Below are 13254 nucleotides of genomic sequence, written 5' to 3'. Positions count from 1 at the left end.
TGACAGCCGGTGACACCCACAACCAATAAACAATCCAAACTCAGGTCAGGGCTGGCTTCAAAGCTCTCTCCACTATGCCCTTTGGCCTCGCCCTAAGCCCGTTTCCCTCCGGTAACAAAGGGCCACTAATACTCACCTATCAAGGGGAGCCTGGGGAAAATTTCTGTCAAATTCGAAGCCCGGGCCCTGGCACACAGCGAGCACTCAAAGAGCCGTAGCTCTGTATAAAATAGCTGATGAGCTGCAAAGCCTGGCACAAGAAGTAGGTATTATTCTGAGGGACATAAACAGCAGGGTGAGAACCCCACCTGACTTTGGGGTGGATTCATAGATGGTGCTGATTTATGCCCTAGGTGAGAAGAGGGTAAGCAACATGGGAGCCCTGGAGGAGGTGAGAGCTGAGGTGGGTGGGTTCAGATGAGAAATGAGTCTGGTGGCCCCTGTGCTGGCGGGAGGAGAGAAGGGGTCAGGCCGTAGTGACAACAGTGTGGCTCTGCTTGAGGGAAAGAGGTGTGGCTCAGCTCCCTCTGTGGGGTCCTGACAGTTTAACAGGGTAAGCAGGCCACCCGAGGAAACACCTACAATGCAAAATGACATTTAAAATAGGCGGAGGGCACCTGGGTGGTGCAATCAGTTAATTGCCTTGGGCTCAGATCATGATCTTAGGGTCCTGGGATCGAGCCCCACATCAGGCTCCCCACTCAGCTTCTCACTCTCCCTCTGCCCCTCCCTCTGCTCTTCCTGTCTGTCTCTCAAATAAATAAAATGTTAAAAAAAAGAGCCAGAGGGATGTTTACTGCAGCTCAGTTTATGGTGGCAGTCAACTAAAAGTAGTGTAAGTATCTAAAGCTAGAGGGGAACTAGAGAATCAATCATGCTACGTCCATTCCCTGCGAGAATACTATTCAATCCCCAAAACTGATATTTTTAGAATCTATGTAGATGAATATTAATTGACAAGGACAGAAATGCCCTTTATACATGTTGTGTGTAAAGAGGAAATAAAACAGTGTGTACAATGCAATCTCAGTTTTGTTGAAATGAAAGCAAGTGTCGGTTAAGATATCCTGAAGGATACGCATCAAGGTATTAACAATGGTTATCTCTAGGTGGTATTTGGGGGGGTTTAAAATTTTTTTTATTTCTGCTCATCTGTGTTTTCTGATTTTCCACAGTGAATATGTCCTGCTTTTGTAATGAGGAAAAACGACACTTATTTTTAAAGTGTGCTGACAATTAGATGGACAGAGATCAAAGACTGTGTTAGATAGGAAAAAAAAAAAAAAAAAGACTGTGTTAATAGGACTCAGCTAACCTGGAAAAGCATCCATTAGGAGGCCCCAGACTTTCCATGCAAGGTGAAGGAGGGTGAGAGGGCGTTGAGGGGAAAGGCAGGTGGGGGCAGGGCAGAAAACCGGGGCTAGCTCAGGCACACGGAGATGGCAGGGGTGGGGCCTCACGCCTGACATTCACCTTGCTGGCTCCTTGACCGCTGGACCATGGTCATCGGCCACTCTACCCACACATCTAGGTGGCTCTCCAGAATAAACCGTGAGCACGGGTGAAGCTCCGGATGGGACTTTGTCCATTGATGCTGCTTGCCGGCTCTCCCAAGGCCACGGTTCTAAGAAATTGAAGACTGCCGGTGGAAAAGCTGACTATTAGCAGTTTTGGCCAAGTGGTGGTGCTAAAACACAGAAGATCAGAGCACAGCCTAGCAGTCCCGGGTTAGGCTAGAGCTGTCGGCTGCAACTGGAAGGCCACCAGGGGGCAGAGGAAGGTTAAGAGGCGGCTTCCGCAGGCCACCTTGAGTCACCGGTCTACAATGCCCTCTCTAGTCCTACAATGCCCTCAGCTGCCATTCAATAAAATGGATCGTTAGGATAATGAAGTGCCAGGAGTGAAACAGAATAACTCAAACAGGTGTGGATCTTGGAACTAAATGCTCCAAGGGACAGCTCAAGACGCCTCTCCAAGCTCCTCTGTCAGCTCTCCCCCCCCCCAAACGCACACCGCCTTGCGCTGAGCCTCACCCTCCCGCCACGCTTTTTCCTTCTCTCCCTGTGTCCTCCCTTCCTTCTCCATATTCACCGAGCACTGTCTGGGTACCAGAGCATTTAGCCAGATCCTGGGCAGGTAAGGGAAAGATTCCAGAGGATGAGGTGGGAAGGAGCTAGATAAGGGGCAAGGTGTGTGCACAGAGTGGATATGCCAAGTGTGGTGGGCAGAGAGAACCACACTCCCAGGTCCTTGGGCTGGAGAAATGGGGCCCGTTAGAAGAACCAAGTAAAGCCCTAGTGTGGCTGAAGGCTGGTCAACCAGAGAGAGACTGGCAAAGATGCGGCTGGAGAGAGGCAGGGGACTGACCGCGTAGTCTGGACCTTTGTGAGACCACTGGAGGATTCCAAGTAGGTGAGGGACATGATGAGATTGATTTTTAAAGAAGCCCTCACTGGGTGGTGTGGAAGAAAGGCTAAGGTGGCCAAGAGAAAACCTTCTGCCAAGCAGGTGCTTACAGGACAGAGGAGAGATGACTGCCGCCTGTATGTGGTATAGAGATGGGGAGAAGGGGAGAGGTTTGGCTATATTTTGGAAGTAGAATTAGTAATTTATTAGATGCAGGAGGGGTGGGGTAAGAGAGAACAAGTGGTCAAATATGATTCCCTGGTTTCTGGCATCAACAAGCAGACGGATGGTGTGTCGTGTACTAAGACGGGCGATGATTAAGGAGGGCTGGTGGGGGGCTACGAGCAATCATTTCAGTTTTCCGCTTTGAACAGGTTAAATCTGAGATGCTTAAGAGATATCTAAAAAGCAGGCGTCAAGTAGAACGTTCCACAGACTGTTTAGGAGCTCAGAAGAAAGATCTGGACGGGACTTCTAAAATTTGGCAGCCTTTGCTATGTGGAGGGTGCCATGGAAGCCAGGCAGGGGGTGAGATTACTCAAGGGAATAGTACATAGTAGCAGGGGAAGAGGGTCCGGGACCGGCCCTGAGGAACGTTCAGGTTAGGAGCTCAGATGAAGGAGGGTGCGCTGGAGACAGACACTGAGAAGCTACGCCTGGAGGAAACGCTGGAGTGAGGTGTCAAGGAGAGTGTTTCAAGAAGGAGGGAGCGTTCAGGGGCTGAAACTCAGCAGTTAAAGAACAGAAGGAATGTCAAGTGTCTGCTGAGTTTAACGAAGCAGTGTCTCCGGGAAGGGTGGCTCGTGCCGAGGCTAGTGCTTCCGTGGGGCGACGGAGCCGGGCCAGCCTGGAGTGGGCTGCGGAGGGAGGGAAGGAGGGTGAGGAAGAGGAGAGCCTATGAAAAGGAACAGAGAGCCAGGGGAGGAGCCGCAGCGGAAGGTGGTCCAGGGAGCCTTTCTTTTTCTTTTTCTTTTCTTTCTTTCTTTTTTTTTTTTTAAGATTTTTATTCATTTATTTGAGAAAGAGAGATTGAGAGAACGAGTGAGAGGAGGGGCAGAGGGAGAGGCAGACTGACTGCGGAGCAGGGGGCCCGCCGCGGGACTCGACCTCGGACCCTGGGATCACGACCTGAGCTGAAGGTAGGCACTGAACCGACTGAACCACCCAGGCGTCCCAGGGAGCCTGTTTGAAGGCGGGCAACATTAGAACATGCTGGCATGCTAATGCGAAGGATCTAGCAGAGAGCGCGAGAGAAAGCCGGCCGATGTAGCAGAGAGAAGGTCAGCTGAGGTGTGCGCGAGGGGATGGGGTCCAGACCTTTGCTCCTGCCTGTCCCTCTGCCTACGGTCAGTGCCTCCCTGCCTGATCACAGGCTCCCCTGTGTGATCCTGCAGAAGCAGCCTGGATGTCACTGCTTCTGGACCGTTCTCCAGTCCTCCAAGACAACTTTGTCTCCCTGCCAGGCACGGCATGTTTATGGCTGGATTATAGCTTCTATCCTCTATTACTGAGGACAGGGATTCCCACGAAGTGTTGTGGGCCAGCACTGTGCCTGACACACAGACAGCAGGCCCTCAGACGTGACTGAATGGACGGTTGGATGGATGAAGGGGCGCAGAGTCAGCACCCCGGACTCCTGGTGAGGGGCGAGGGCGCTGGGGGTGATGGCAGGCCGGCTGAGAGAACTGGCTGTTTCAGCCGCTGTTTCTGATTTTTATTTTTTCCCCCTGCAGGAGTGGATCCCTGACAGTTCCCAGACTCTCTACGTTATCACAAGGAATCTAGCTTCTCGGATCAGCCCAGTGTAGAAGAAGAAACAGAAATGGAGACAGAGCCCTGGTCCCATCAGTGCATCCACACAGCAAGCTGGGAGGTCAGAGGTGAGGGGAGCAGCGGGATGGGGGTGGAGGGCAGGGCAGGCACCTGATTCCTCTCTCCCAGCACCCAGGATCCCCAGGTATTTTTTAATTAAGCTGTGGAGAAGCAACAGGGACCCTCTGGAATGTAAACATCAGATAAGACCAGGCTCCCCTCCTCTCCAGGAAGCTTCCATTTTCTGTCTCCCAGGATGACTACCACATTCTTTCCCAGGAGCTAGTTTCTGCCCCCCCTCCCCCTCTTCCTGCAGGGCATCCTCTGGGGGTGGGGGCTGATGAGGGGGAAAGACTCTGCCTCCCAAGTTCTATCCACACCCTCTACCCCAGCCTTTGTCTCCCTATTTGGGTCTTTTTGTAACCCCAGTGGGTTCGTGGTCTCAGGCAGGGCCTGTACTTCTGAACCTGGAGGGGGACCTCTGATTTTGATCAATATATGGATATCTCTTGCTGTGGCTTTTTGACCCCTGCTATGGGCCTCTCTAGCCTGTCTCTTCGGGGACGGTAGAGCTCATGCCATCACTGGGCCAATCCAACGTCCATTCAAATAACTAACGCCAGCCAACACATGGGGCCCAGCACCCCAAGTACTGAAAGAACAGCCTGGGCGGGCGGTGCTAATAAGAGGTGCGCAGAGGAGGAGAGAACGAAGGCAGCCAGCCCGTGCCATAGCTCCAGGGAAGTCTTCAAGGAGGAGGTGTGTGTGGTTCGCCTCCTTGAGGGAAGCGTGGGATGCAGGAGACAGAGGCGGGGGCAGGAGGGAGCATCCGAAGCATTGCTTGGGATCAGCTCAGCGGGAGCAGAGGGTTTGGAGAAGGAGGAGATTGGAGAGTGGAAGAGCCAGACAACTATGGGGGTGGTGGGAGAGATGGAATGCAGGGATAAGGAGACTGGATTTTATACCTTCAACAATGGGAAGCCATTAAAGGTGTTTACCATTGGGGGAGGGATTGCTAATAGGGGGACAGATGCAGATTTAAAGATAATTCTGGAAGCAAAATGTGGACTCTTGTTCAGGGCAGAGAGGTGAGGGTCCCATGCTCTCTTATCTCCCCCACAGCTCCCTCTCAGCTGGTACTGTGGGCTCAGCCAGCCCAGGAGTCCCTGGAATGAAGATCTGGAATACGTAGGACTGAGGGAGACTCTGTGTGGGGCCTCTAGGACATTGGGTCCACACTTGGCCAGGTGTTCTAGCCACAATAAAGCTTGGACCTCAAAGCCTTTCCTGCCTTTCGGGTAGCACAGGACAGGATGAACTGTTTTGGGCCACAGTGCCCGGCATCGTCCAGGGAAGGGTTCAGGTAGCTGTATGCAACTGGCTCTCACCTCGGCCTCAAGAGCAAGGGGGACGGTTAGGAAGCAGTTCACTGGGTCCCTGGGGACACCGCTGAGGCTCAGTCCATCTACAGAGGTACCCCCAGAGTATCCCCTCTCTCTCCTTTTGATCCCCAAACCCAGGCTTCACTGACCCCCAATTCTCCTACCCTCTCCTCCTCCCTCAGGGGTCAGGTCTTGGGAAGAGTCCACTGGAATGCAGAGCCACACTGAGTCCTAGGGTCTGGGAGAATGTCTCAGGGACAGGGGGATGGAGGCAGTGACCTCTCCAGGATTGTTTTTGTAGGGGCATTGGCTGGACTCTTTGGGCTCTGTCTCTGGGAATCGGAGACTGTGCCGTTTAGAGCTACTCTTAAAGGAAGGGATTCATCATTCTCTTTGTCCCAAGGCAGGCCACTTGCCTTTCTTTATGTCCTGGTTCCTTGTCCCTCCCCCATCCATTTCTCCTTCAGGACAGGGCTGGAAAGGTGGGGGACGCCAGACTCAGCTCTGAGCTTGGTGCAGGGGTGCTGTCTGCAGACCCTTCTGTCTTGGGGCAGGGGCGTAATTTGGCCCCTCTATGGCTCTGGAACCAGAGATGCCTCCGTATATCTCTCTCTATCCCTTTCTCTCTATCTCATCTCTATCCCTATAACTCACATGCTTCCAAATGTCAAGGAGGAGGAGGTATTTTCCTATTATTAAATCGATGTCCTTACCTCCATGATCCCTAGGTCCTCTCCAAAAATGGCCCCTGCTTTACTTCTGGAAGGGGATTTCTCTATGGATCAAGGCAGGTGATTCTCCAAGCCCCGACTTACGGTGCTCCCATCACTACTCCCTGCCCCCCCACATTCCACACATCCTTGTTATCAGCAAGATGCCCACCACCTCCAGGAAGCCCCCAGCCCCACCCCTTCCCCTGCATGCCATCCTTCTCTGTAATCCTTGGTGCAGATTTCTTCTCCAGTGACAAAACAGGGCAGACTCTGCTGGACCTTGGTCCCCTGTGGCTTTTTGTGGATGGGTTAGTCCGGTTTGCCCAGCCACACTTTATACCCTCCAAGGGCGACAGCTGCATCTCCTCGTGGATCGTGGATCGGGTGGGGATGGGGTAGGAGAGAGGCTGGTGCGATGGGTCAGAGGGAGGAGAGAGGTATGTGTGTTGTGTGTGTGTGAGAGAGACAGAGACAGAGAGACAGAGAGAACAGGGGCAGAAATGGCCAACTGGAGAGGTTGTGAGGGCACGGGCTGTCCCCGAAACCCCTGCCAGCCCTTGTCACAACTAAGCCCCCACTGATTATATTTTGCTCTTTGGTGCATAATTTGCATTTTGTGATTATGTGCATAGATGGCTATATGTTCCCCTCCCTTAATGTGCAACGTGCATCACATCCGGGTGCTCCAGAGGATGTTTCTTCTCTATATCCAGGGTCCCCCCCCCCCGCCCCCGTGCCTCCTTGACGACTGAGTTCCTGCCCTGCTATCTTCAGACCTGCAGCAAGCAGGGAATTAGATGGACCCATCTGGTAAGCTGGCAAAGGCTCCGCGAACACGGGGCCTCTCTTAGGTTCAGCTTACAGAATCCCAGCCCCTCTGGGCAGGTGTGGCCAGCTGCTCTGACTTCCTGCCTGATGCCCACACCCTGGCCTCTAGGCTTGGAGGAAGGTGAGGCTGGCAGGCCTCCAGACTGCAGGAGAGAGCCTGAGAAAGTCCCTCACTAGAGCAGAAATCAGCCTCCTGTGGCTCCCACCACTTTGGTCTGGTGGTACCGCTGGGGGTCGTGAAGATTGGTCAATTTCACTTCTAAATGACAATCCTTCAGACGTTTGGCATCACAGAAAGCGGAAGGGAACTCAGAGGAGATAGAAGGCTAAATGCAGAGGGAAACTGGGCCCAGGGAGGAAAGAACCGTGTGAAAGTTGCCCTGGGAGTCAGCCTGGCCCGATCCCCTGCCACCGCCCAGGACACGTTTCTTCCCTCCCTGACTCCCTTTTCTCCAGGTCCACTCTGCTTTCCCCTGAAATCCGACTTTAATCTGCTCGGTCCAATCTTGAGTCCACTTGTATGTGCACATTCTGTCTCTCCTTGAGTTCGCCTTGTACATTTACACGCTATCTTGCCCAGAGGGGCCTAGGAGGCACGGGGCGGTCAAGAAATACTTACCGGATGAAGGAGCCAGCCGAGTAGCTGATACCCACCGAGTGCCTTCAGTGGGCTGCATGCCTTTCCTCCCCGCCCAGGGCTCTGAGGTGGGTTTCATTTCAATGAGGAAGAAACCCAGGTGACCTGTGTCTCAAGCTCTGGCTCCCAGGCGACAGCTATGTCTCTGGGCTGCTGCCTCGTTACAGCCTTGAAACACTGCCCTGGTGTCCCTGTTGGTAAACCATCATCAGCTGAGCTGTTGAGGTCCCCCACCCCCCACCCCGGCTTGTTTTCCTGGGGCTCCTCCTTGCCATCAGCTCTCAGGAGCAGGCCTGCAGGCTCAAAACTCTTCCCCTACAAGCTTCGAAACCTGGGCTTCTGCTGCTAGTGCCCAATCCCTTCACCAAAAACGCTCGCGTCCAGATGGCTCTTTTTTTCTGACTTTCAGAGTTTAGAAAGGAAACGTAGTGCAGGGATGTATAAGGAAAACCACAGTGGGGTTTCGGGTGGCCCCTGGAATTATGGACTCAGACACACTGAACATTTATTCCTACAGTGAAACCGAGGAATCGTCACACTGAAGTAGATATGTAAAAACCATAAATTGCCCCACGTCAGGGTTTGCGTGTGAGTGAGTTACGAAGAACTTTGGTGTCCAGAGCTTCTGGAGTTTGGAATTGCTGGGGTAGGAGTTGAACAGATACTGCCGTTGCAGGGGGATTGGTGGGAGCTTGAGTAAGTTGGAGAACTTGCCGAGAAGGGCTGGGTGGGGTGACAGAGGCCTGGAAGCAGGGGCACATGAGAGAGCTCCAGGGGACCCCAGGAAGGCTTTGATTCGATCAGGGTTGTGACCATCCACCCACCCTTAGCCCTGCCAACAGAGGGATCTGACAGCTCTGAGTTGCAGAGTGTGGCTGGGCCTGGAGCCAGAGAGGGCTCCAGGACGCGTCAAGGTGGGCAGCAGGCCTTTGAGACCCCGGCTACGCAGAGCCGTGTTCTGCAGGCAAGATGTGACTTCCTTATTTAGGCCTGGGGCCTTGGGGCAGCGGTGGGAGGGTTGCAATCCTGGAGCGTAGCTGCAGGGACAAGACCCTTTTGTCTGGAACTTTTGGCTCAGCTCAGTTTCCTGTGTGCCTCTGCGGCTCCTGCCAGCTCAAGGTTATCTCCCTGGTGATGTATGGCCTGAGGCTTGGCATCTGCCCACCTGGGCTCACTTGCGACTGCTACAGCCAAGAGCAGACTCAGATTTTCCGGGACCCTGGGAACATGTGTTTATCGAGTCCCTACTATGTGCTGGGTGGGCAGTTGAGCCTCCGGGGCTGCATTCTCCTTATTCTCTGATCTGGAATGCACACCTCTCCCATGGCACAAATCCTTCTGCCACGAGTCATAATCACCATCCTTCCTCGGAACGTCTGTACTTAGCCCTGCCATTTCTTGGCTCCGAATTCACCTCCTGAGCTTTCTGGTATCCTTGTCTTCTGTTTTGTTACTCGGATTTTTATTTGAATGCTTGGAGTTTGGAATCATTTAGGGCTAAGACCGAGGGTCTCCACCTGGGTCCAAGCTATCCCCAAAGTAGGCACCTGCCCCTCTTTCCCTGAATGCGTGTGGAATGCAGGAGTGACCCCGGGGGAGGACTGTAAAGCCCTTTAAAGAAGAGGGGGGAAATGGTGCCTTGGGCCCGTACACGTTTGCACTAAGCATTCCTAAATGACAGCAAGATTTACAGGCTTAGCACTTTCCCATGACTGAGGCCATTTCAGTGACCCAAGGAGACTGTAATTTCTGTATCCGGGGAAAACCAGTAGCAGCCACCTCCAATAGCAGTAGCGTCCTCGGGTTCATTCCACATGCTCGTATATTCATTCAATAGCTTTTGTAGCAGATAGGATTGTCCTCTGGCTAGAATGACTTCGTTAAGCCTGCTGGAAAGCCCTGGGGGTTTCTTAAAGTTGGGGGCGTTGCTGGAGTGGGGCCACAGAACGAGGAAGGTCAGCCATCCTCCCACTGCGTTCTGTTTCTTGGTACAAAGAAGAGCTACAGAGGGAGAAGGATGGCTGATGACAGCCTAACGTGTCCCTCGATGCCTTTTTCCTCCTTCCCTTGGGTGTTTTGCCTGCAGAATTCCATCCTGGTAGCTTATTTGTTCCTTTAGTTGCTCATTCATTCAAAAGCTAATGAGAGCTGATGGCTAACTTCGGGAATTTTGCTTGCCAGAACTGAACCCCTAGTAGCTTGAAATGGACCGCTGCGGGGGTATTTACACTATGGAAATCGGAAAATGCTATAGGTCAGGGCTACTCCCCCCCATCACCCTCTCTTCCCATTTATTGGTGACTTAACCCGTTAGAGCTAAGTCTCAGGAGCGTAACAGTGAACAAAGCAGCCTAGTCTCTGGCCACGGGGAGCTTACAGCCGGCGCGGCACTGCGACATAGAGTAATAAGGTAGCCCTTACCACGGGTCTCTACGTGACTATTTACATTAATTAAAATTAAATATAATTAAAAAATCATTTCCTCAGTCACACCAACCATATTTCTAGTGCTCAATGCCACATGTAGCTAGTAGCTACCGTATTAGACAACACAGGTATTTTCATTACTGCGGAAAGTTCCATCATCAGATGGTGCCTAGAGACCGAAGAAGGAGAAGAGGAACGGGTAGGGCCGAAGGATCACGGATACCGAGACCCAGACCATCATAATGATAGAGCTCTGGGCTGGGGTGGGGGGTGTCTCACAAGTGTCGGGAAATGGTACAGCAGTACTCGCCCTTACCTTACCACATGGCACGCATGCACTTTGACCTAGTTTATTCTACCCTATTCTATTCATTTTATTACAAACATGCTGGTTAATCAACTCTCCATGCTCACACCCTGCAATTTGAAAAACACCGCTTTGACGTCAGTGGGGGGTGGGGCAGGTGGGGAGGGCATCCTGGAAGAGACCTCGGGGCGGTGGGGAGAAGAAGGAAAGGGACGGTGGAAGTCTGGCAAAGGGAACTAACTTGGGGTGGGGGCCAGGGGCCACGAGAGGCTGGAATTCACTCCTCAAACCTGGGTGCTTTAAAGCTTCTGCCTTCCTGCCCTCTTTTGGCGTCAGCGCCGCAGCCTTTTCATCCGGCCTTGAGTGTAAATCATTAGCTCTAGCCGGACACAAATTGGGACTCAAACACACAGGCATGTGTGGGAAGGGCCTGGGGGCAGCTCAACGGTGTAAATGGAAGGCTGCAGATCTCTCGAGGGGGTGAGTGATGGAGAAAGGTCAGCCGATTTGGCAGGTGGACCCTGCTGCCTGGGGAGGCGAGGCGGGGGAGCGGGAGGGGGTGGAGGGGGGGTGGAGAACTCTGCGGGCTTTGGGCCCATGGCTCTGCAATGCCTTCCAATCCCCAGTTTATTCTAAATTCCTCCCGCTGTAGCCCCAGCCACTTCATTATGTTCTGATCAGGGCCTTCGGTAGAGACAGCCTCCCAAGACCCGAGGATCACTGAAATTGTAATTCCTTGTGATGTTCCTGAGTAGAGGACTGCTTCGCTGGGCAGGTGGGGCCGAGGCCAGCGGCCGAGCTCCTCCGTACCCAGTGCTCGGGACTCCCTCTACCCAGGTTAGGAGAAGAGTAATCACTCACACGTGAAATCTTAGGAAGAGGGAGTTCTGTGAAAGTCTAGTCGGCAGAGTTGGTCTAGAAGGTTATAGGAGGCAGATTTCAGCCCAGTAGGAGTGACAATGTTCTAATAACTAGCATGCCCAAAGGGGCTGTGCTGTTTTAAAATCTCCACACAGAAGGTGGGAAAGCCAGAAAGAGGATTTCTACTTCGAGAGGCCAAATCTGAACTGTTTATTCATTCATTCAACACCTGTTTGTTGACCACCTATGACACGCCGTGCGCTAGGCGGTGGGGTTACAGCTGAAGAGGAAGCAGACAGAAATCGCTCATGTCCTGGAGCTGACACGGGTGGTCGGTGGGAGGAGGGGGAAGACAAGCACAGGGTGATCTGGAAGGACTCCTATAATGTGAGGATTGTAGAACGTATGGAACTGGATGAAACTTCACGACTCCTCTCTGCCTGCATTGTTCCAAGCGACCCTCACCACTACCCTTCAAACGGTCAGGGCAGTTCAGGCCAGGCCAGTGTCTCTCATTTCATAAATGAAATTCCAGAAAGGAATGTCTTGGGGTGCTTGGCAGGCTCAGGCAGTAGAGGATAGGACTGTGGATCTCCGGGTGGTGAGTTCAAGTGCCACGCTGGGTGTAGAGAGAAGAGGAGGAAGAAGAAGAAGAAAGAAAGAAAGAAAGAAAGAAAGAAAGAAAGAAAGGAATGTCTTTATTTCACTGAAGAAAAACTGAGGCCCAGAGAGTGGCTGACTCGATGTCACAGAGGTAGTGGCAGGGCTGGGACTGGATTCAGATTTTAGAACTTTGCCAGCTTTTCTCACTCTGATGGGCCATCCAGACCAGCGGAGGCCAGAACATCCGTCTCCTTAGCTCCCTTCATCAAGGAGAGCTGAGGCTTTCCCCAGGGTTGGGAAAGGGAAGACACCTGGGGCAGGGTGAGGGTACTGGCTCGGGCGGGGAGTGTCTGCAAAGTGCCCTTCTCATTCCTGGTGACCAGTGGTCATTACCTTCCAGAGAGGGAAGGGGCCGGGGAGGTTACGGAACCTGAGAGGAGGACACCTGAATTCTGGTGGGTTCTCAACTATTTAAGATAATATCAAGCCTCACGTAGCACTGATTGTGGGCTAGACAGGGTCCTAAAACTTTGCATATGTTAATTCATTTAATCCTCTCAACAGCCTCAGAAGCACGCACTATTTTAGGACAAAGGAAACTAAGCCTGGCCAGGTAAGGAGCCCGGCCACAGTCACCCATCTAGTGAGTGGCTCACCAGGCATTTGAGCCCTGGTAGTCTAGCCCAACGTCTGCCTCTCAGGGGCTCTGGCCTTGGCCACTCCTGGGTCCGGACCCCATCTTCCTCCCTCTTCCCTCGGCCGGCTTCTGTCGCTGCCCCAGGCACCTGCCTCGCCCTCCGCCTCGAAACTGACCCTATCCCAGGCCTCCCCGAGGCCGCATTCCTCGGTGGGTGGGCGGGGACCAAGGGGCGGAAAGGAACTGGAAGAACCTGAAAAAGCTCTGTGTTGGGGTGGGACTCCTCTTAAAGCCACAGCCGAGGTGGGGACGGATAGAGTGTGGGGAGGAACCGAGCGAAGGCGCCAAAGCCCGGCACCGCGGGGAGCGCGCGGTGAGGTTGGCCCAGCTGGAGCCGGGTTGGGCGGGAAGCAGAACCCTGGATCTCAAAAATTCTCCTTTAGAGCCGGCTCTGGAGCTGGGCCTGTCGCTCTGGCTCTGCGCCGCCCGCCGTCTCGGCTCATTTCCTAGCAAGCCGCGTGGGCAAGCCGCATTCCTGCCCGCGCCCATCTTTCTGTCCCGCTGCGTCCTCACACCCTCGGGAAGCAGCCGGCGGTGGTCCCAGGAGGGCGCTGCCGCCCCCCCCCCCCCCCCCCCCCCCC

Source organism: Ursus maritimus, unplaced genomic scaffold (genome assembly GCF_017311325.1).
Source record: "Ursus maritimus isolate PB19 unplaced genomic scaffold, ASM1731132v1 scaffold_26, whole genome shotgun sequence".
NCBI lineage: Eukaryota > Metazoa > Chordata > Mammalia > Carnivora > Ursidae > Ursus > Ursus maritimus.
This window is presented reverse-complemented; position numbering follows the sequence as displayed.